At 45.1% G+C, this 24,004-nt stretch overlaps 1 protein-coding gene and 1 long non-coding RNA gene across 2 annotated transcripts in view; one reads left to right on the plus strand and one right to left on the minus strand.

The window, feature by feature from the left end:
- Positions 1–24,004, minus strand: part of Pacrg (parkin coregulated) — a 376,899-nt gene that overhangs the window by 106,126 nt on the left and 246,769 nt on the right. The window lies entirely within an intron of this gene.
- LOC138819199 (uncharacterized) lies at positions 283–22,188 on the plus strand. The gene is made up of 4 exons (XR_011369356.1): positions 283–370; positions 15,302–15,440; positions 17,326–17,454; positions 21,739–22,188. It is a non-coding gene; the product is annotated as an uncharacterized lncRNA (long non-coding RNA).

Below are 24,004 nucleotides of genomic sequence, written 5' to 3' on the forward strand. Positions count from 1 at the left end.
AGGCTGGAGGCTCTGGTAGGCCCCCCATGCAAAGCTGCCTGGTGTGATATTGAGGGGATAGGTGGAGAACTGTATTTGATCTCCAGGCGACAAGCCTTCCAGCTGCTGCCCGTCCTGCTGCCGCCCTCTGAAGATCAAGGCTTACTCAAAGCCAGGCAACAATTGTGACTAAAAACACATAGCTATAATTTCAATCCAGTTCTGATGTCACAAAAGGTTGCCTGTTGGATTTGAGAGGCCCACACAGCTGTTGGTGGCCCTACTGTGTCCTAGATAGCACAAGTCAGGGAGCTACCACCTGCTGTCAGAGGTCACACAAAGACAAAGCACAGAACTAAGATTGGAGGGGTCATGTTTGAAACCTAACCAGGTAACATGCACAGAAACCAGCCAGGGCAGGGGAAGGGTGGATGGGGAAGGAGAGGGGGAGGAGGAAGAGGGAAGAGGAAAGGACCTAGTAGAGGGCAGGGTGAGGGGGAGGTAAATATGATTGAATTGCACTATATAGACGCATGATGGTACCACAATGAAACTCCTTCAATAAAGCCATGGAGGGAGGGGAGGATAAGATAGAGTAATGGCATAAATTTGATCAAAGCACACCATATATATATATATATATATATATATATGGAGATATCACAGGGAAACCCCCTTGGTCCAATTAATTTACACAAATAAAAAGATTTACAAAGAGGAATTAGAAATGACTACCGTAAAGAAGGTGGGCCATAATGAAAACAATAGAGAACGGGTTGTTCAACTATATCCACACACATCCACACTGTACACTGCCTATGAAGCAGAGGCTATGACCCTGTTTTAAGCCTGGACGGCCATTAATGAAGCGCTGGTTCTGTACCACGGCGAGCTACAGGAAGGCCCACATCGGCGTGAATCTATGTGTCCCAAGATGGAACGTTCCATAAGCAATCACGTTAACAGAAAACATACCTCTACGAGCAAGAAGTGGTACAACCACTTGGTGAAATCTGAAGATCAAACTTTTATCAGGACGGATAAAATTGGGGTGGAAGGAGTGACCTACGAATGCGGAGATGACAGGCACGCCCTGTGTAGCAGGGGCAGCAAAGTAAGAAGCAGGCTCTGGAGGAGAGGTGAGAGACAGAGCATGGGGCTGGCTCCAAGATCGGAGCCATCATGACGCAGCCTGTTTTTAACAGAGCAGGTGCACTGGGCTCCTAACACACCAGGTAGATCTCGGGTTTTGCAACGTCCTAGCTGAATGTTGGCTTTGGGTGCCAGCTGTCTCACTTGCCACAAAGTGCTCACGAGTAAATAAGACAGGATTTAGAAAGAGCCTAGCAGAATGCCCAAGACATTAAGTGTTTAATATGGCAGCTGAGAAAGGAGAACAGGGGGTGCGTTGAGAATTCCTCCAGGAAGGGCAGGTTCTCCCTTAGGCATCAGAAGCTAAGCTGAGCACACACACTCTACTCAGCAAATTTCAGGTTCAGTGAGTTTGAATTGGGGTTGGGAAATTGAGTTGTGGGGGCAAAATAACTGTTTAACTTAATTATGGAAATGCTTCACTTTCCTATCATGATGTTGTCAATACTGAAACATGGTAATTCTAGCTTCCATAAAACAGTTATTTTGTTAAAATTGAGTACAAATGCTTTGCCATTTAATAATTCATCAATATATTTTAGCAAGTAGAGTACATGAAAAGGGAAAAAAAAAGAGTAATTATCCACCTGCAGGTCAAAACCTGCATTATTTTAAATCCTGGTGGCAAGTGAGACTGTGCGGGGAATGAACACAAATGCCTCTGAGTTAGCTCTGTAGTAAGTTGAATGTCCTGGGTATTAAGTACACTTGGCAAGACATTGTGAGTCACAGAGAGGCGCTGCGGGGACAGTATTATTTTGTGTGTGGTGACAGCTCGAAAGAAGATGAATCTCTGGGACTTGTAGATCTGTTCTCACAAAAGTTTTCTGATGATTAAAACAGTCGCAGAACCTTTAGTCAGGTTTCTGGACACATCAGCTCCAGGAAGAGTGGAAATCTCTCAAACTGCCACATTTTCAAAATCCAAGAGGTGATATAGGATTCACCTCTTGGACTGGGTAGTGGACAGGCACCTGGAGACTTACTTCTTTGATTTGAGTGTCTTGATTGAGTAACTGCTCCTAAAATGAGGAGACCTTATTGCCAACATGACAGAGCCTTCCTCCCTGCCCCGCCCCCACGGAGCAGGGTGTCTGGAGGTCTGTTTGAGGATGGCAGCCAAGTGTTGTTCAATGTTAGGGAGGAGGAGGAGGAAGCTATGGTGATGGAACAGGGGTGGTGATCGCAGCCACCATGAGGGAGAGAGACATGTGGTACAGTGTCACAGAGACTGCAGATTGTCATCTCGAGAAGTCTTCAAAGCCAGAAAACCAGTTGCTGGGGGCTATTGCCTTCTTGTGACCTGACATTTTGTGATCCATATTGACACTGATTGGCAACAGTAAATAAGATAAGAAATGGAAAGATCTTGAAGAAGGCGCCTTGTGTTAAACAATACAATGGCAGAGAGCTGGAGAAGAGCAGGGACTCCGCCCAGAGTCCTTTCCACTAGGCACCCCACACTAGTTTGTGGATACTTTAAAATAGCATAAATTCAGTCATAATAAAGGCAAGACAGCTTTTCCTTTAGAGCATGCCACGTTCTTCCATTTAGAATGTAATAATTTCGTATTAGATTATAGTTAGTGACGTTTAAACACCCTCAGTGAATGCCACTGTCAGATCCCTTAGAAATCTGCTGAGACCCTGGTGGCGACATCGTGCCTCGACTCAGGGCTCAGGGGAGCCCTCCGTGCTGTGAGGTGGCACGGCACAGGCAGGATGCCTGTGGTGGGCCCCGGGCCTCTCTCCCGCGAAGCCGGTGCCGCTGGTGGTGAAAGCAGTGAGTCTGCCAGGGAACCTGGCAGAAGCCACGTGTAAGGGAGGACCGCGACGCAACCTCGAACGCAGACCCACAGGTTAATACAGCAGCCCGTCGAGAGGCTGGGTGGCAGGTTTCCAAATCTAAGGAAGGCTTGGCTTGAGCCTGGAGTGCTCACCAGGTTCCAGTGCTCTCAACCCACGGACATGTGGCCGCCAGCTAGGGTGTGAGCAGGTGCTGCGACAGCACCTCCTGATAACACCTGTCTCACAAGTTGCTTCTTAAGCCATCTTAATATTGGGATGCACTTGAGAAGCAATGAAATCCAGGGTTACAGTTTGCCACTTATATCTCCTCATTTAAAAATAATTTAAAACGCAAATTTAAAAAGTTGTCATTGCTAGGAGTTTAAGTTTGAATAACAAATGGGCTTGCCATTACCCTCCAATGGTACACATCCCACTGTAATTTATATTCCTGACTTCTTTCCCCTGGGTTTTATTGCTCCTGGCTATTTGCATAAAAATAGACGCTTTGATCTTTAAGGGTCCATCAGCTCAAATAGCTCATTCACTGTCCTGAGGCACAAGTAATGATGGGTGAGGGGGCGCAGTGGTGCAGCTCAGCCAGGCATGCAGCCATCACGGGCCCTCCCTCCAGCCCTCCCTCCTCACACTCCAAGCACACCCATCCAGATCACCCCCAGCCCAGCAGGAATTCAGTGGATACTCTGCTCGGCTCCCTGCGGGCACCAGGCAGAAAGAATGCAGCTGCAGGCCTCAGCTTCTCTGCCTACCAGCGAACGAGGGAGTTCCTGCCTCCAGAGCTCACTGACTCCTCATGGAAGATGGGGTAACCACAGTGCCGCCTCAGCTGGGCAGGGTGAGGAGCCAGGGAGCTGTCCACAGGGCCACACACACACACACACCATGGCCAGTTTCTCGGTCTTCCCAGAAACTGTGACTTTCTCGATGGTGCTTTGGTCCTAATGGAAGTGTCCAAGTCCAACGGCTTTGCTGGCGTTCACCAGTGGTCATCTAAGGAGTCAGTCACTCCTGCTTCCAGGATTCCATGGAGTCAGTGATTCTCTACCGAGGAAGGGTGGACTGGACAATGTATGAAGCAGGGCCAGCCCTGGGGATGGGAACGTAAGGACTGTACATAAGGACTGTCTGTCTTGTACTAGTGGTGTGGCAAAGAAAAAGTTGATTGTGTCCTGTTTTTTTGTTCCATCCCTGAGAGATAGCTATTCCTGACCTAGGCCTCTGGGGGACTGTGCTCATGGAGGTCGGAGTGGAGGCCTGATTCCCCTGGGTGGTGCTTTGTGGTGAAGATTGCACCCACGGTGCCTTCCCTCCTCTGCACTGCTGACAGGCACAGCCCTCCCTGGTCCTCCAGTTGGACCAGCTGTAAGAGCCAGGCAGGGAAGGCCTCATGGGGGTGGGGTGGGGGAGGGGGAGCGGGAGCTGGGGTGGGAGAGTGGGCACCGTGGCAGGGGCGGATGGCGTTGCATGGTTTCCAGAATGCAGATGCGACTTGATGTAGGACAGGGGAGGACGAGCATGCAATGCCAGGTTAGGCATGAAGAGGAGTAAAGTCTGGGCTTGACTCCACATGGAGTGGTTAGCAATTTGAGGCAGAGCAATGTGTTTTGAATGCCCCCGGCCCTGAAATGGGGTGGCAGGCAGAATAAGATCGCCTCACCCGGGATGCCTTGGCAGGTGTCGCATTATGTTGCTAAAGGGACTGCAGACTTGCAGACAGGAGATTTCCCTGGCCCACCTGGCCAGTCGAAGGAGGGCACATGGGGCCAGGCCGCATGTGGAAAAGGGGTAAAAAAGGAGGAGAGCTGGGCTGGGAAGGTGGCTCAGTGGTAGAGCACTTGCCTTGCATGCATGAGGCCCTGGGTTCAATTCCTCAGCACCACATAAGCAGAAAAAGCTGGAAGTGGTGCTGTGGCTCAAGTGGTAGAGTGCTATCCTTGAGCTGAATTGCTGAGGGACAGCGCCCAGGCCCTGAGTTCAGGCCCCATGACCAGCAAAAAAAAAAAAAAAAAAAAAAAAGGAGGAGAGCTGGAGATGACCTAGTAGAAAAGGTCAGAAGGACACAACACCACTGATTTTGAAGATGAGTAAAGGAATATGGATCCTGGCAAAGGTTGGTCCTTAGACCTTTCTCTAGGTCCTTCAGAGAGGACCCCAACTCTAAAAACCCTTTGATTTTTAATAACTGAGGCCTGTGTTCAATGGCTCCACAACAAAGAATATATAGAGGTATTTTTCTTTTTGGTGTGGGGGGAAGAGGGTCAGTTGTGGGGCTTGAACTCAGGGTCAGGGCCTGGGAGCTGGCCCTGAGCTTTTACGCTCAAGGCTAGCACTCTCCCACTTCCAGTTTTCTGGTGGTTCATTGAATGTAAGAGTCTCCCAGACTTTCCTGCCTGGGCTGGCTTCCAAGCGCTATCCTCAGACCCCAGCCTCCTAAGTAGCTAGGATGACAGGCTTGAGCGATGGCCTGGTTTTTGTTGTTGTTGTTTTGGTCACTAGCTTTGGACAGTTGTTAGGTAGCAAGAGAAACTACTGGACGTGGTTGAGTAGAAGACGGAGGAAGGAAGGAAGCCTGGTGCCTGAGGAGGGCCTATGGGGCAAGAAGAGCAGAGAGGGAGATGGGGCAGGGGGCGGGTCTGTGACTTACGGGCCTGGGCTGCTGTTCTGGGGGTACCTTGAGGGAGAACAAGACACTGGAGTCAAGACCCAAAGAGAAAATCAGAGCAGCTCTGAGGTGGGCAGAGGGAATGTCTCCAGAGGGCTCTCCATACCCGCAAGGGGGGGGGCACAAGACAGCCCTAAAGCAGACACAGGCAGGTCTCAAGGACGTAGGGAGACTTCCTGAAGGAACAATTCTGAGCTCAGTTGAGGGTGGATGTGGGAAGAGAAAGGGCTGCAGAGGAAGGAAAACAGAGAGGAACGAGCTTGGCAAACTGCTCACTGTCAGTGGCCAGCATGTGCAGGAAAAGCATGGGAGCTGACCTCCCTACAGCCGGCGACAGGCGGAGGAGCAGAGGGCTGTCAACAGGCGTGGTGTGGAGTCAGGGCGGTGGATGTGCAGTGATACTGAAGACAAATTTGGAGGGCACAGATCAGGGTGCATTTAATTAACTTCCTCCTTGCTGATGCTTAAAAATAGCTGCCAGATGAATTTCCCTTCTGCATAGCCCTAATTGTGACACAGTACCAAAACGTTTGTGGTGATTACAAAAAGGCCAGGGTCACCTTGAATCCCGGCATCCTCTTCAAATCGGCCAATCAGGGCCGGAGGTTGTTCTTAGAACTGAGACATGTCCTGGCCCGGGCCTCCTTCTCAACCTGCCATGCATCATAGTGTTTCCTGTCTGTCTTTCTATACCCAGACTTTTCCTGCTCTCAAAGGCACAGCTCAGCTGCCAGCTGCCTGAGGACGTCGTTCTGCATTTCGGGAGCTGGCCTTCCCCTCTCCCCTTGCTGGGGAGTCGGGACTCAACACGGGGGTGGGGAGGCTGCAGGCGCCGGGGCAGCCGACATCCTTGTGCAGGAAGCTGGGAGCCTTCACTGGAGACCCAGGGTGTTCACTGGAGAGCTGAAGTGGGGCAGTCATGTTTGCCAAGCAGGCCTGGTACCAGGAGATTTGGAAGTTTGTATGGAAGAGGGTGGAGAAAGCAGGTCCTCAGAAAGTGCTAGTCAGGAAACTAATATCTGGATAGGAGGGCTCTGGAAGGGAAGCAGAGCTCACTTTACATTCTGAGTTGTAATTACATATACATACATATATATTACATATTTTTTAACATCTGTACTCATCTATAAGTGCACCTAGGAACCTAATGTCCAGCATCTCAGGACAGGAGGTTTGCAGGGGCAGCAGTTTTAGCAGGTGTCATGTGCTGGAACTGCCCGAGTATGAGTGAGGCCTGTGTTTACTGGGGTGGTTGACCAAAAACACAGGTACTCAACACGAAGCTTCAAATATGGTAAACGGTTTGGTATAAGCATCTCAAGCACTGAAAGACACCTACTTAAACTAAAAGAATTGTCACGCATCTGAAATTCAAATTGATGGTGCTTCCTGTATTGCTTGTGTATCTGGCCACCCACCCCTGCCCCAACAGCAAGCAAATGCAAACGCAAATGCAAACGCAAACGCAAATGCAGATGGGTGCAGTGGTTCCTGGCAGGCCAGTGAGGAGGCTGCCTTCCTCCCTCCCCTGCAGCGGTCAGTCCTTTTGTGAGCCTGGACCACAGAGATGGCAGGATTCCTTTAGAAGGCCACCACACTAGTAGTGCAAGACGCACGGAGGAAGAACCTCTACGCTTTGAAGAGGAAATGCTCAAACACCCTGAGCTGTTCAGCTTTGCAGACATGTGTTTAATGCTCAGTGCCTAGATCCTCTTGCTGTGGCACCAGGGTGGGGGCCTGCAGAGAATCTACAGGAGCTTTCCATGACACCATTGTCACACCTCCCATGACATCACCACCACACCTCCCATGACATCACCACCACACCTCCCATGGCATCATCACACCCCCCATGATATCACCACCACACTTCCCATGACATCACCACACCTCCCATGACATCACCGCCATACCTCCCATGGCATCATCACACCCCCTCCATGACATTACCACCACACCTCCCGCGACATCACCACCACACTTCCCATGACATCACCATACCTCCCATGACATCATCACCACACCTCCCATGGCATCACCACCACACCTCCCATGGCATCATCACACCTCCCATGACATCACCACCACACCTCCTACGACATCACTACCACACTTCCCATGACATCACTACACCTCCCATGACATCATCATCACACCTCCCATGATATCACACCTCCCATGACATCACCACCACAACTCCTATGACATCACCACCACACCTCCCACGACATCACCACCACACCTCCCATGACATCACCCCACCTCCCATGACATTACCACCACACCTCCCATGACATCACCACACCTCCCATGACATCACCATACTTCCCATGACATCACCACCACACCTCCCATGACATCATCACCACACCTCCCATGACATCACCACCACACCTACCACATCCCCCTAGCATTTCTGTTTGGCCTAGCAACCTAGGATACCTTCAGCTTTAGCATCTCTCAATGCAGCTGCTCAGAGGGGGCAGTGCCAGGCACGGCTGTTAAGAAAACTGTGCTAGCTGGACATTGATCAAAGCAAACTAGGCAACTCAATGGCAGCGATAGGAGGGAGGGAATGAGTGGGAAAGAGGGAACAGCTGACACTAAGTAAAAGGAAAGAAATGTACATATCACCCAATGTGGAAGAAATAACTATTGTCAAAGCTCATAGAACTCATAAACTTTATAGACCATGATAAAGACAATTTGCCCCATGAAGGTTAGAATGTGTTTGTGACATTAACTATCCCACAACACTGTGAATTTGTGAAATTTATGTAATCACTTAATCACAATAAAAAAATTGCAAAAAAGAAAAGAAGAGGAAAACTGTGCTAAGGTCCCAGAGCTGGGGGAGGGCCATCCCAGAGGGAGAGAGGTCCTAAGATGCTCTTTCTACATGCTCTCTTAAACATCAACCTTTTTCTAGAGATGCTTTACCATTGAATGCAAAATCTCCAATGCTAGCTGGGTGCCAGTAGCTTACTCCTGTAATAGTAGCTACTCAGTAGACTAAGATCTGAGGGTTACAGTTCAAAGCCAGCCTAGGCAAGAAGGTCTGATTTATATTCAAATAACCACCAAAAAAATCTGGAAGAAGTGCTATGGCTCAAAGTGGTAGGGCGCTAGCCTTGAGCAATAAAGCATAAGGGACAGCACCCAGGCCCTGAGTTCAAGACCCACAAATGACAAAAAATAATCACCACTGCTTTGCTCCCTGGGCCTCTCTTCTTTTGGCTTTTGATCACTGGTTGGAGGGGTTTCCTTCCTCTGTCCACACTGTGGCCTGTGGAGTCCACGGCAGCCTTCAGCCAGATGACTCCATGCATCTTGTCCTCAGTATCTATCCTGTTGATCTGCCACAGTGTCATTGAGTATTTTCCCAACAGTACTCGGTTATCACTTATCAAAAGCTGTCTTTCCACCATGTTAAGTGTACTTGGTTTTCCTTACTTTATATTGGTTTTTGTTTATGCTCATGATTTCCATTGTATTAATGGGGCCATCCATGCAGTTCACCTGCATCACGCCTGATGCTTGCACTAAGTGTGATGCAAGACTCTGACCAATGCCAGAGATTCTCCTTAACAAACTCCAGATTTCCCATCACTACACCAGAAACAATGACAAAATCACTATTTTTGTATTTTAGAACGTATTACCTAAAACTGCCTGTTGAATAGACTGGAAACTAATTCTGGAAATAGCACTTTTGTAAAGATACATGGAAAGTACAAATCTCCAATTTGAATTTCCAAAATCAGATGATAAATGAAACAAAGTAAAAATTCAAAACTGGGAATACAAGAGCTGTGTGTGTGTGTGTGTGTGTGTGTGTGTGTGTGTGTGTGTGTGTGTGTGTGTGTGTGTGTGTGTGTGTGTGTGTGTGTGTGTGTTGGAATCTTATCATTGTAAAGCATCCATCAATCAGAAATGCAAAACTCCCAATGGCACCTTCTTAATCAAGAAATAAAGATTCTTACTACTTTTGAGCTTAAAGGACACATTTCAATCTGAAGATTAAAAACAAAAATAACACAACCATTTCTCATGATAGACAGTTTCTAGTCAACATTTAAATACAAACAAAAATGATTCTATATGGAAATGTGTCCACACGTATAGCAAACCATTTCCATTTCCCTTCATTATCCTCTAATGATCTCATCAAGAGTGCATAATTAGCTCTCTAGACCATAACGCTGCTCCTTCTGCAACCCCAAGCGGAAAGCTTTCCTAACCTCTTCTCCTATACCCCGGACCTCAGTACAAGCACGAGGAGTGACACCTTGGGGTTCACAGACAGACAGCTGCGACGCTGACTGGAGGCAACAATGTCTAGACTGTCATAATCTGCAGTCTGCATTAAAATGTTCACAAGATTTGCCAAAATCACACTGCCTGTGACGGTTGACAGTGATGTTTGATGGAGATGGATAGTGTTTCAATGTTCCTTGGTGTGTATTACTCTCCGGATGTACTCTAGTGACAAGTAGAGTGTTGACTCAGTGTGTGAGTGAGGGCTGAGGGTGTCAGTCACTCTTAGGCGCTTGGCTTACGTTTAAGCTCAGGGGTGTTCAATATGAACAGGAGCTTTGAAAGTGACATCCAGAGACCTCCATCACCTTGGGCATTCCAAACACCTTGGTTCTAATTAAGTAACAGTATTATGTTATAGTGGTGTACGTGTACTCAAAGACTGGTATACAGCAGGATTTCAGGAAGTTAAGAATTTTTACTTCTTTCCTTAAATTAAGGCATGGAAGAACATAAAGGCATCTCACTCTGTAAATAGCTATGCAATGTCCCTAAATATTACTTCCTTTATCTTACTAATTAGTTAAAGATGAAATAATGCCCGAACACTTCATAATCTTAACTTCACAATATTTTACTTAATTAAAATAGGCAATTTAGAAAAATAATTGGCAATTGCTAAAACCTCTAATGCTGATTAGAACTGAGCTGGAAGCATTCTTTCATCACAAATTGGTACTTAAAATATAAAGTTCTGCACACAGCTGGAAAGCACAAGCGTAATTTGACATTACGTTCAATAGTTATCATTAAGCCAAACAAACAGAAATTAAAGCAAAAAGAAACTTGGTGGGTTTAAAAGATGTATTCAGGGTAGCTTCTAAGGGTTCCCAGGTATACATATAGATGGCAAAGCATTTACCAAGAAGTATATTGTTATGTAACAGATCTCCAAATTTCCAATATATTGATTTTGATAATATTTAAATTCCATCAAAATTATTTTCCTTCCATCAGAAGATAGATTGTTGTGGGAAGGCTCAACTTGTGTGCACTATTTTCAAAGCAATGTTATTCATACACGTGAATTCGTGAGTACTGTCACTGACTTAAATAAAGCTGGAAGAATTGCAGCTGGAAAAAAGCAAACCATGCTTTTATTGTTGTTGTTGTTTTTTGCACATTTTCTTTTTGAGGAGAAATTAAAAGATGCCTCTCTGGAATTCCATATGACATGCCACAGATTTGTGCTAATTTGCAGGAACACCAAAGAAAAACACGTCCTTTGGAGAGCTTATTTGTTTAGTGGGAGGCTGCCTTTTTCAGACCTGGAACAAAAGTCTGTTGCTGTGGATGAGAACACATGCAGACATCATTATGTGTGTGCTGCTGGGGAGGGAAGGAGGGCATTCCACTCTACACTATGGAATTTGCCATCACTTTTCTCCTTGGTAACACATTAAAAAACATAAGATTCCAAACAACAGTCTAAAGAGCAAGGAATTAAAAAAAAATAAAACATGGTATAACACATGTTCCATTCCAGTATAGTACAATGGAGATATTTCAGCTCTACCAAACAAGTCTTTAAAATAAAAGTTCTTCATATCCTTTTGCAAATAAAAGTCCAAAATATTTATCAAATTGCAGCCACATAAAAGCAAATTGAGCATTTTTCAGTCTTCATGTCTTTTTATGAGATGTAGAAACTTAAAAAAAAATCCATGTTATTTACTTAAGATATTGCAAAGGAGGTAAAGCAATTTGACTAATTTAAATCTTAAGATTTACTTTCAAAATTGTTTTTAGAGAAGAATCTGCAAAGTACTAGGGCAGAACAAATATCCCAAACCAACAATGAGGTAGTGAAAACCCAGCACAAAACCCATTTATTTTGGCCATGTTTGCTACTAAATTTGCAACTTAAAAGTTAACTTGGGCACCATGTTTATGATCTGCTGTGGTATACTCAGTAGACCAGGGACTTTCCAGACAGACAAATCCACATTCCACTAGACAAGAGAGCCACGGCCGTGCAGGAGAAATAGTGGTGCTTTGAGGAGTGCTAGGTTGGAATCGTGACTCAACAGCTAGTGGGAATTCAGAGGGAACAAGTCATTTTTCTTGATCTTTTTCTGTCATGGGGTGAGAGGAGGTGACGGGAGCCTGGGTCGATTCCTGAGGGAGGTGATGTTGGGTTGAGCTGGAGGTCTAGCTGTGGGGACCGGGAGGGAGGGCCTTCCTGGCAGAGCAGGCATGGGCATGGGGGCACTGTGCTTTGAAGAGAGCCAGAGTTCAAAGGACAAGTAGTGGCCCAGTCGGATGTGAGCCAGGGTGAAAGGTCACAGAGGGACAAGTCTGCAGAAGGAGGCTGGAGCCAGAGGGCCTTGTGACCTGAATGGTCTAGTAAGGAATTAGAAGGAACAGCAGCACTGCGCCTCATACAGGCCCAGTGGGGCCTGGCTCTCGCTGCCTTCTGGAACCTTCACAGCCAGACCTGTGAGCTGCACCAACCACTGTTGAGCACTTTAACTGATGACAACACTGATGCAAACCGTTCCTTCTGGCAGAGCCAGGTAGTATTTACACCACACCCTCCAGCAGTGCTTGGCCGTCTTCAATGCCACACCAGGGACGTTTTCCCTTGCCACAGATCTTTTCTCACAATACATTTACTTGCTTCTATAGCATGCAGGGTGTGGATCATTGCCAGCTGGTTGTGTAGCAGCCACTCATGACTCAATGCTAAATGCCAGCTACCAGTGGTACTGGAATCTCTGGTTAGATTGCCCAGGCAGATCAAACCAACGAAGGAGTGAAATATTTTCAGTGTTGCTAAGTGCCTCGAGTTTTGTGTGCCAAAGTGTTTTTTTTAAAATACTCCATTGCAAACATAGATAGCATGCAAAGCTGAAGCCAGATAGAAAGAAAAGAGAGAGGTAACTGCCACTCTTAAGCCGTGCTGCTGGAGTTTATTCTCTGCACTCTGGATGCTGTATCATGGTTCACTGTTGGCGAAGTTACTTGAATCTTAGAAGTGTGACGTTGGAGCACTGCTCCCCACTCTTTCACAGAGTGGTGTGCTCCAGAGACGAGGCTGGCAGCTTTAGACCTAACTCCAGCCAGAAAAGAGATGCTTTCCATGAGAGAAACTACGTTTGCAATAAACTGTTTGGCCTGCGCATCTATCACTGTGCTTCCAAATAATGGTCTCTAATGAGAGTCTGCACTGGGTCTGTCCCTTCATATATTAACTTAAATGACTTACGCAATGAGAGGAAACCTTAAAGTGTTCACAGGGCCTGCATGTGAGGCATTGCTCCCCTGCAGGGGGTGGTACAAAGGTGAGCTGCCCCGGGGGTTACTGCAAATGGTCACAGCCACTCTCGGACCCTTGAGCATTTTCAGCATTAAAACAAAAGGACAGGGAAGGACGAAGGAGGTGGTGGAGGGGATGGGGTTACTGGCAGACAGCAGGGGCACTGAAGAGGGAGCTAGCACCAGTCAAAGTGGATATGGATGTTCTAGTTTGTATTTCCTTTCAAAAGATGTTGACAATTATTGCTGCTTTGTGGGAAGAGGGGAGAAGTGTTGAGCTTTTGGACACATTTTCTGGACGTGGCTGCTGGGAGTTGAGGGAAGGTGAGAGTAGGAATTGGGAGAATTGCCATGGAATCTCCACAGCGTGGGGACCAGTGCCTTCCTCCTTCTAAGACTGAGACCCGAGTGGAAACTTAACTAGCCTCTCTGGGTCTCAGCTACTCATCGTTGACTTGCAGATAGCAGCCCTGCCTATAGAGAGACTGCCTTGAGGATTAAACAAGAAACACATGATGGAAACAAATGTACAAACTTGCTGTAATCCTATGAAACCGCTATACTTTCATTTTCCTGGACTCAAGAAGTAAGTACACAGGTGTGTTTATGTGAATGTTCAACTGTGTATCAGCTTATAATGCTCACAGGCCCCCCCCCCTTTTTTTCTTCTGGCACACCTTGTGCTGTGCTCAGCACACAGGGCCAGTCAGCCTGGCCAAGACACGAAACCTAGAGCTAATGAAGGAAGGAAGAACAGACTCTCTCAAGTGACCATTATGAGAGTTGAGATGGATAAGTTCCTAGGGGACCTTTAACTCACTGAAAAGGAGATCCAGGAGAGAATGAATCATATTCCTCAGGCCGACAGGCTGGAAAAGGCTGTTCCTCCCAGATGCTGTTGTTGACCATGTACAATGTGACATGATACTGTCAATGATTTCAGAGGAATATCGTGCAGTGTGGGAGAACAATTAGAGACTGGATGAGAGCCACTGTGAGAAAAGTTAAGGTATGTGATCTCTAAGAAGATGTTTTAAAGGCATATTGGTTTGTAAGGCAAAATGTAAGAGCAGATGGAGAAATGAGGCTGACAATCCGTGTAAAGGGAAACCCTAAGAAAAACTAATAGAGACATGGGATGAAGACGTTGGATTACCTGTGATGAGAAGAAAAGGCCCCCTAACAAGATGGCCCAAATACACGGCCCACGATGTCTGTGTTTTCTAGAAGGAGAATGTCTTCTTTCCTTCACACAATATGTAACATGTATGGCAAGTTTCTTAGCTTGATAAACATCTATAACTCTGCGACAGATGGGGTTTCACGACTTTGTCTTAATTTCCCTGCCATTAGACTCAATAAGTGTAATTTGGATGCTTGACTTGATTTCTGGTTTGGGAAGCCAAGGGTGGGAATGGGTACAGCCTGGGCGTCTCTGGTCGCAATGGCTTGTTGTGGTCAGGAAATGGTAAGACCAACTCACGAGACACCATGAAGGTGAGGCCCTAGGTGCCATCTCCTGGGCGGTACTGGTCTGCACAGGCAGGGTTGTGAGAGAAGGGAGGAAGAAGAAACCGTGGGAATTGTGTGCTTTGACCTCCCAGGATGCCAGAGAGCCTGGGGCCCGCATGGAATCAGAACAGGAGGCTGACATGAGAGGCCTGGGGAAGAAGAGAGGCCACTGAAGGGTACCGCCATTTACATGCAACTAAAATTCAGGAATGGGCTTTCACCACCACGTGGAGAGCTAGTCTAAAGCAAAGGCACAGCCTGGCCCCCAGGGATCCTCTTCCTGTCAGCGGCTCCCCTACTCAGTGCCCAGGGCAGGCCAGGGCCTTTGGCTGGGGCTTACTGCAATAGGAAGAGACCACAACCAAAGCCCGAATGTCATTTATCCCAGCCAGTTTCTTTCTACATCTACAAGCACCTTCAGATTTCCTTGGGGACACCTAAATTTGAAGGCTAAGCTAGCCAGCCAGCCAGGGAGGGCACGTGCCCAGGCTCAGCACTGAGGGCAGCCCATGCTCTGTTCTGGGCTGGTCCTTGCATGGCAGGAGAGTTGCATTGTTCCTGGTCTCCACTCACTTGTTGCTGCTCCCCCTCTCTCCCCTCTCCCCCCTCAAGGTTAGCAACCAGAATGTCTCCAGTCAGTGTCGGCTGAACACCCCGCCAGGCCCGTAGCAAGCCAGTGCTCCCGATAAGGCTGGAGAAGGTCACCGAGTCTCTTCAAGACTGCCAAGCGCCAGTGCCATTTTGAGGCTGGGTAGTACATGGTATTTACAGTTTATAGAAATGTACACCAAAACGGAGGCTGCCTGGCTAAGAGCCATGCTTCAACAGCGGTGACACATGTCGTAGTTGATGCCATCATGGGAAACATTAATTTTCATTTAATACTCATTTTGTTGTGATGAATAGAAAAGCCGCTTGAAAGAGATTGAGACCAGAAGCAAACCAGGATCTTTAGACATGAGATTTGGGCTTGTTTTATAAATAGTCTGAGATGTGACACTAACAGTAGTAAAGCCCAAAGCTGAGCTATGAGGCGCGACGATCCTTCAGCTTTATCCCTCAGCATCCTTCCGCGGAGCAGATGAAGGCAAGAACACTGGGAGTTTCCTTGCCCTGCGCTCAGCCCCTGCTCTAGTCTATTACGAAAGAGGCGCTTGGCAAACCCAAACTCCTTTTCAGACTTGATGTCTATACCTACCAGCGCCTTGAATTCACTAAACTAATAAGAAGGAGGGGAAAGATGCATGGAAAGCCAAAACTCTCCCACTTGAGCTGTGCAGATAATAGTATTTAAACTGATAAGAGGGCATGGTCGACCACAAGACTTTAAAAACTATTATCATCAAAAAGATATGCAATGGCTATTAAATCCACTTAAAAGCACTTGTCCAGGTCAAGCTCACCAGGATCCCACTGGAGCATCTGGCCTCTCCTCCCCACCTCCTCTCAGGAGCCCCTCACCCTAATTCCGCACACATCCAAGAACCCCAGGCCTGGTACTGGGGTGTCTCCTTGACTTTCTATAGGCGGAGGTCACCCAGGAGCGTGTCTCAGATGTGATCCTTTCATTTGTCCATCCCGCCCACCCTCAGGATGCTGCCGTGCCCGGCAAGCCGTCCCGCCCACCTGTGCTTCCAGTCCCCCAGACCCCGCCCAAGTCATCTCCTCATAAGCTGGGCATGCTACCGGTGCCCTACTCCTGAAGACCCTTCAGTGCCTGCCAAAATGCCCTCTGGGAGAGCCTTTGATATATATATACATACATATGTATATGTATGTAAATATTATCTTTACAAATGACATCCCTCCTTTCACTATTAAGCTTTCTTTTCTTTGGATTAATATTACTACATAAAATTTCCTCAGCTTAGTATTTGCTTAGTATATATACTTTTTGTCCTCTTCCCCTCCCGCTATGTTTTCAGCATGGATTAATGTGTAGACAGCCCAAAGTGAGCAAATACATTCTTTTCTCAAGTTAAAGCTTTGGTTGAGGACTGGAAATAACTCTAATATCTTGTCATTGTCGTCTGGAGTTTTCATTTGACTTTTTTCTAAAGTGCACTAAAAAACAACTGAGGGAAAAAAAAACAACCGAGAGTGAGTTAATTGTACTAATGTGGTCAGCTGAGGACTTGCCTATTTTCTGGTGGATTAGTGCTGGGTTCCTTCGTGCTACTCTAGTGGTTTTGATAGCAATTAATTAGAACAAGGTAGAGTTGGCAAACTCTTCATCTTCATGTGTCTGGAATTGTCTCTTTTACTGCTGTGTACCCATTCTGGATGGTCAGTCTCACCTGTCCTCAGTGCTCCTGGGGTACTTGTCCTCAGTGCTCCTGGGTACTTGTCTATTGTCTTGGTTATGCCACAGGAAGCTCAGCAGGGCTTCCCTGCCAGCACTTGTTCTACAGTAGTCTTCTTTCTCTAGCTGACCGAAATATTTTCTTATTGTCTTCAATGTTCTCCAGCTTTGGTCATGCTGGCACTGGGACAGCATTTACACTGTTACTCTTCCTCACCTTTCCTGTCAGAGAACTAGCTTTCCACTTGCCAATCCCTTTTTTAAATGCTCTTTTTATGTTCACTATGCAGCTTCCTTTTGTTAACCAAGATTTATACTTTGTGCTTCTTCACAGTGAACTTTTAAATCTGAATACGAAGTCAGGCTCTGCAGCTCAGGGCAGCCTTGGGTTCAAGGAGAGGAGGGGAGCCAAGAGAAATGGGCAAAGAGACGAGGGGCAAGGACTGCAGACAAGAACAACAAGGTGGGAAATGACAAGTGATCAATGTCCCAACAGAGAAAAGACACCTCGTTCAAGAGGAGGTCTAGAAAAGTACTGAATTTTCTGCATATAGAAATGGAACAAATAGCTCTCATTTATTGAAGGCTTACATTTTTGTCTGCCAAGATATGCTAAGGGTCTTGTGAAAGTTATCTCATTTGTGCTCAAGAAATCCTGTGGAATAGACTTTACAATTACACTCCAATTAAAACAACATAATTTAGAGAGATTAAACAACTCTCCTGAAATAGAATCTGATTAATGATCACAAAAATACTAGGTCCTAAGTCCCAGAATCTTTAAATGATACCCAGTTAGATAAAAGGCATTTTGCCAACACGATGCTTTTAAGGATTGTGGTAAAGAAGAGCATTCTGACTGCCCAGTTGGGCCTCACAGCCCATCATAGTCGTGCTTTTGAGAGGAAACACGTGAAGGAAGAGGCAGACTTTGGAGTGATGTGGCCAAAAGCCAAGGAATGAGGGCAGACAGAAAGCTGAACTTGGTGTGGAATGGACTTTGAGAGCTTTAGAAAAAGTGTGGACTTTCTGATAGCTCGACTTTGGTCCTAGGAGACTGATGTGGAGTTTCTGGCCTACAGAGCGAAGAGATACTATAGTCTGATGTTTGTAGTCAATTGTTACGGTGGCAAAGAAAAATGAATATGGACAGTGTTAGAGATGGAAGTCAGCGTGACTCTAGATTTACATTCTAACCAATATTCAGGAAAATAAGCAGACAAACACCGGTTTGGGTTGGCTATTTTAGAGAGATGAGGGTGAGAAATATAACCAGGAGAGCTGGAGCAGCGGATCATTTCGCAGGCTATGGCAGCTCCCAGGTTCTCCTGGTAGACACGAATCGTCACGAGCATCTCAGCCAAATTCTCCTTCTGTTGATGCATGTAATGGGTTGAGATTAAGAAGAATGTTCTAAGGTTAATTACCTTACTATGAATGGGTGATCAGAGTGGCAAATCATTCACTCGGAGTAAGTGGTCTGATGTTCATTGACATCTGTGGACAGTGTTTTTCACTTGCTGTACGTGTCCTGGGGTTTGAGCTCAGGACCTGGGTGCTGTCCCTGAGGATTTTTGTTCAACTGGAGCCACAGCTCCACTTGTAAACCTGGATCGTCCGGATCTTAGACTCGTAGTAGATAGGAGTAGAGGCATGAGCCATTTAGTGCAGCTTATTCTGATTCATAAGCTAAAAACAAATCCTTCTAAGTATTAACTGAGATTTTCAACTAGACAATAATTAAATTGCTTTATAAGTCAGTAGTATGCATGGTTTGTATGTGTGATCATAATGTCCATTTGAGGACAGGGGTGTGACTGGATTTGAATCTCCAGGATCTAGGACTCTGGTGAGCTGGGGGCCCAGCTTCTTTCCAACTTCTCTGGCTCAGGCTTCCATCAGTGTCTGGCCCGGGGCCTACATATCAGGCTTTAAGGCAGGTACCTCTGGGTTCAAAGGCCAGGGAAGATGTTTTAGCAGAGCTATGGTTTCACCACCAGTGAAATGGCAGAGGGTTGTGGTGAGAGGGAAACACAAGAATGCCTGCCAAGATCCTGCTTGGTGCTGAGGTCTGGGTGCGGATCCTGTCTTGGGGCAGCCAGGAGACCCTGAGCACTTCTCTAACCATAAAATGGTATCCTGTCTCTCAGGGGTGTGAACATCCAGTGAGTTTCACCAGCCTGGCTTCTGGCACTTTGTGGGCACTTTATAAACACTATCTGTTATGGTTGCTGGTCGTGTGGCTCAGCCAGGCTTCCTGGGGAGTCAGGGGCATGGGAGGATTGAGTCAAGGGAGTCCAGAGTGCTCCCTGGTTTAGGAGCACCACTTCTGTGTTTGGGACAAATGGAACATGAGACAGTCCCTTGAATGGATGAGATTCTTCTGAGGATTTGGTGAGTTAGTTCAGTGCTTTCTTTAGAGACTAAATCTTCATTATGTTTAACATGCTGGAGGAATACAAATGACACTGAGGACTGTCTATCAAATAATAAAGCAAAATCAGGAGGTACAGTGTTTGGAACATGTTCAAGAAGGGAAAATACATTATGGTCAATGCATACATTGTAGGTCATGGATAATGATGAGATTTAAATTCATCTCCCAAGTCTGTGTGGCATTGCAAAGAATGGGGAGATTTACAAAGAAGGCAAAAGCGGGTCTTGTCAGAGACCTCATTATCCAGCTGAGATCTCTGGCGTGGACTGTGATGGGTAGATCCTCACACAATCTTATTTGAAAAATATTGCTGGATTCAAAGCTATCATGAAATTGCTTATTTTTGTATCTGAAAACAGTTCAAGTAAGATACACATGTGGAAACATGACTGCCAACTGAAGAACTGTTTAAACTATTCGTTTTTTGAAATAGGGTTACAGCCAAATCCTTTCATATTTGGGGAATCTAATAGTTACAAACCAGAATCTTTCTATGTTGCTGGCACATTTACTGTGCATTTTAAATGAAAGTGAAACAGGAATATTTCCCATCTATTTCAGCTATTTTAATTCATGGAATATGATTCCCTTTGAAAAGTATTTGGGTGAGTAAATTATTCAAAATCAAGTGTATGGATTGGCATAAGATGGGTTTCAAATTAGTCCATTCAGTAATCTCTAAACTGGCAGAAAATGAAGGTGTAGCACAACAATTTCAGTTACAACTATGAATAAATTTAAAAGATTATGTTATAGAGGAAATGTAAAGATTATATAGTAAATACCCAAGTATTTTTAAACAACTCCTAAGGCTAACTCAGGCTGCAAAAATCTTCATGGGAAAAATTTAAACCTTAAAATATGGAAAAGATTCAAATGAAGAAGAATGCAAATTTTTTTATGTATGAGAAAAATTTAATCTCCGAACCATGTCAAGTTTCCACAAATGAAACTTACAATTCAAAGCAAGTCCAGAAAATCTCCCAAGCAGAGTTTTGCATGCATCCTGACAAGCTGCCCCTATACTTCAGATAACAGCACCGAGGATGAAGAACATGCTAGATCAACTGCAAGAAGGTGGAAGGATTATCTACCTACAGAATTAGCTTAGGGAGGTGGAGAACTCAAATGCATATGGACACTTCCCATGGGAGGGAGAACAGCCAGCAACTGGTATTGAGACAATTACATTGTCCAGGGTTTTGTCTATGTTGCAAAAGGATGGTGAGTGCCCCTGACCATATTAAGATTATTATTTTATTTTTGTAAAAGACCCTTAATTAGAGGTGAAACTCCAGCAGGTCTAGAAATTCATGGAACCAAGTGCTAGTATTCATAGTGAATCAAACATTAGTGATAGATAACAGATAACACAATGGAAAAAAATATTTAAACAGACAATTCTTAGAAGAGAAACATAACCAGTATGATAAAACTTCAGTTGTCTTTAAGAAAATGCAAATTGCACCCATGCAATTAGAAGAAATGGAAAGGTTTGACATTTTCAATTAAGTCTTGGTATGTGTGTGTGTGTGGGGGGGGGGAGGGGATGTGTCTCATGACCATTCGTGGACATTCACATTGGAGAATCATTTGTTAGTATGTACAAGTAAAGATGAAATGCATATTCTACCTCTAAGTATGTACTAAAAAAGTCTAGTTCATATATGCCAATAGAAATGTACAAGAGCAGTTCTTGAATCATTGTATGTCGAAACTATTTAAATGACAACAATAGAATGGATAAGTTGGGGTGCATTTGTAGAATATATAACTTACAGTGATTTAGGGAGGCAGACTCTACAGATGGTGTGAGTGTTATTGAAGCTTTCTTTTTCCCTTGAAACTCTAATGAAGCAAATACAGCAAAATGTTATGATTTAACAAAATTGATTGTTAGGTTCAGAGATATTCATATGTTGGTCCTCTGGACTTTTCTGGATATTTGAAATATTCAAAAGTCCTTATGAGGTAAGGGAAAAAATGCTGTGCTCTGATTTCAGGGACTGAAGCACACTCCACTCCCACATTAGATTGTTCTAAAATCAGGATGTACCTTGGAGTCAGGATCTAAACATTTATGCTCTTTACTGTGAAGGATGGAGTTATGGATCAGGAAATCTGGTTGCTTTGACCCATCAGTTTCTCTTCTCCAAAGCAAAGAGGAGACTGCACGGTAGAGTGGTGTCCTGAGCACACACCCAACATAGATGTGTGGCCTTCCACACTCAGGAGTGCCCCAGGCTTGACTTATGCTCTGCTGTCTTCATTCTAAAACTCCTTCTCATCTCCTCTTTAATTTGTGCCCAGAACTGGAAGTGCTGGACAGAGGAGCATAGGCACACAGAGAAGACAGGCTGGAAGCCAGCCCTCTGTTCTCCCTGCTGCCGATCACCACAGAGTACTTGTGATGCCCCACCCAGCACCGTGAGCCTCACCCAGCACCAATCAAGGAAACTGTCACCTAGGCTTATGACTGAGTCGGAAGGATACATGTGTTCTGCTTGAGAACGTGCCTTGAATTCAGAGAGAAGCAACGGCATTCTGGGAAACCCAAGCGACCCATAAACGCTCTCATATGCTATCTTACTCCATACCTTTACTGTGTTCACCAATAACTGAAGCTGAAAACGGCACTGCAGAAAGAACCGGGGAGTGACGGGAACCAGGACTTCACTTCCCCGTTAGCCTTGCCTTGCTCATCACTAGGCAGCAGACAGAATGTCCCTAGGATGTGCACATATCAGGGAGTGAAATAAAAACAGGCGAACTAGTTTTGTGCAACATTTCATTGTTCTTGCAAGAACAAAGTAGATATGCAGGAGTGAACTATGCAATAGAAATGATGTATTCTACTGATTTCACATATGAGTAGTTAAAATTGAGGTTGTACAATTTAAAGATAAGTGGTAAAAATTTGTGCTACTAGTTTAAGACTTTAGAGTGCAATTAAGTAACAAATTGAAAACACTGTGGCAAGTTGCTTTTCTCCAGTGCTGTGCACTGACATGCCTTCGCTAGTAGTCTACTTCTGCTTAGGAACCAATAAGCCAAATAGTTCTTAACCTCCACGATGGACACCAGTGCACACTGACTTGTGCAGAGGTTGGTACCTGTTGATGAAGTCTGATTCCCTCTTGATCTCAAGTGTTTAATGGACTACATTTCCCAGACTCCTGAGTGGTGAGGTGTGGTCTTGTGACTGTGTTTTAGCCAATGGACAGACGTGAGTGTAATGGATACTCCTACTGCAATCATAGCCTATTAAAACCCCCTGTACAGTACAACTTCTACTGGGATCTCAAATCACCCTCAAATCACCCTTTCCATGACCTTTTTCCTTCACTAATGAAGGCAAGAACTTTTTACATTTTCCTAGTGCATGTTTAACTGATGTTGTTTGAAGTCCACATGGCAGTGAAGCTTTTGACTACATGTCCAGGAATCCAAATTGATATTAAACACAATAGGTAGCTGTTTTCCTTCTAGACTTAGCACATGCTATGAAGGGCCTAGAAGTGGTCCAGTAGTTGAGTCTGGCTCCTGCCAAGGGTGCTAGAATGGGTGTGGGCGGTCCCCATTCCTGTGTCTGGGTCTGCGGATCCCCTGCTTGCTGCTGTCTAGGGCCTCCTTGTCCACTCTCTAAGCAAGACGGCTGTCAGCTTTGCTGGGTTATGATAAGGCTGTGTTAGCCCCAGGGCATGGGCAAACTGCTCAGAGACTGTGAGAGGAGAAGTAATATAGCAGGAATTACATTCTGGTTGTTTTATTTTAAATAGAAGTTGAGTATCAAAAGGGAAATTTGTTCTTGCTCACTTTATAAATAACGATTCTTGGTTTTCAGATTATTCTCTCTCTTTTTTTTCCTTGCAAGCAATCATTTTATTGCATCAAGACTAGAAAGCTTGTTCTACTGTTTGGGTAGGAAATTGATTAAATTTATTGATGAGCATATTCGAAGGAATGCTATTAAAATAGCCATTTTTATAAAATATGCATTTATTAGATTTCTAGTAAGTAGCATAAATAAAACCAGCCATACTGGTGAAAACAAATTAAACATGTTTCACCTTAAATAAAACAAATCTTATTTTCAAATCCATGGAGATTTAACTTCATTAGTACATTAAAAATTAATATATGCTAGACTAATATTATAATGTAATGTATTATTTATATTTCACTAGACAAATCATGTCCTTTTGAAATAATACTACATGCAATAAAAGCTACACATAAATGCTTTGAATATGAACATTATTCTTTGCATCTATGCTTTACCTTTTTAAGATAAAGCCAATATATCACATAAAATGAATAAATCAAAATTTTCAATAAGGCTTGTTGAGCACAGGCATTGGAAAAGGCACTTTGCTTGGGGCTACAGAAGTGAATGAGAGGTTTACTGAAATAAACATTTGTGTGCAGAGTTTTGCACATCTAATTACCTGCTTACATATCTCTTCCCATTTTATTCCCATAATACTTCTAGGAAGTAATGAAGGCAGGATCATCCCATTTCACAGATGCAAGTATGTAACACCAACAGCTTCGGTGGTCATTTCCTTATAAAAGT

The sequence above is a fragment of the Dipodomys merriami genome, unplaced genomic scaffold, assembly GCF_024711535.1.
Source record: "Dipodomys merriami isolate MVZ:Mamm:240054 unplaced genomic scaffold, mDipMer1.0.p SCAF_8, whole genome shotgun sequence".
Lineage (NCBI taxonomy): Eukaryota > Metazoa > Chordata > Mammalia > Rodentia > Heteromyidae > Dipodomys > Dipodomys merriami.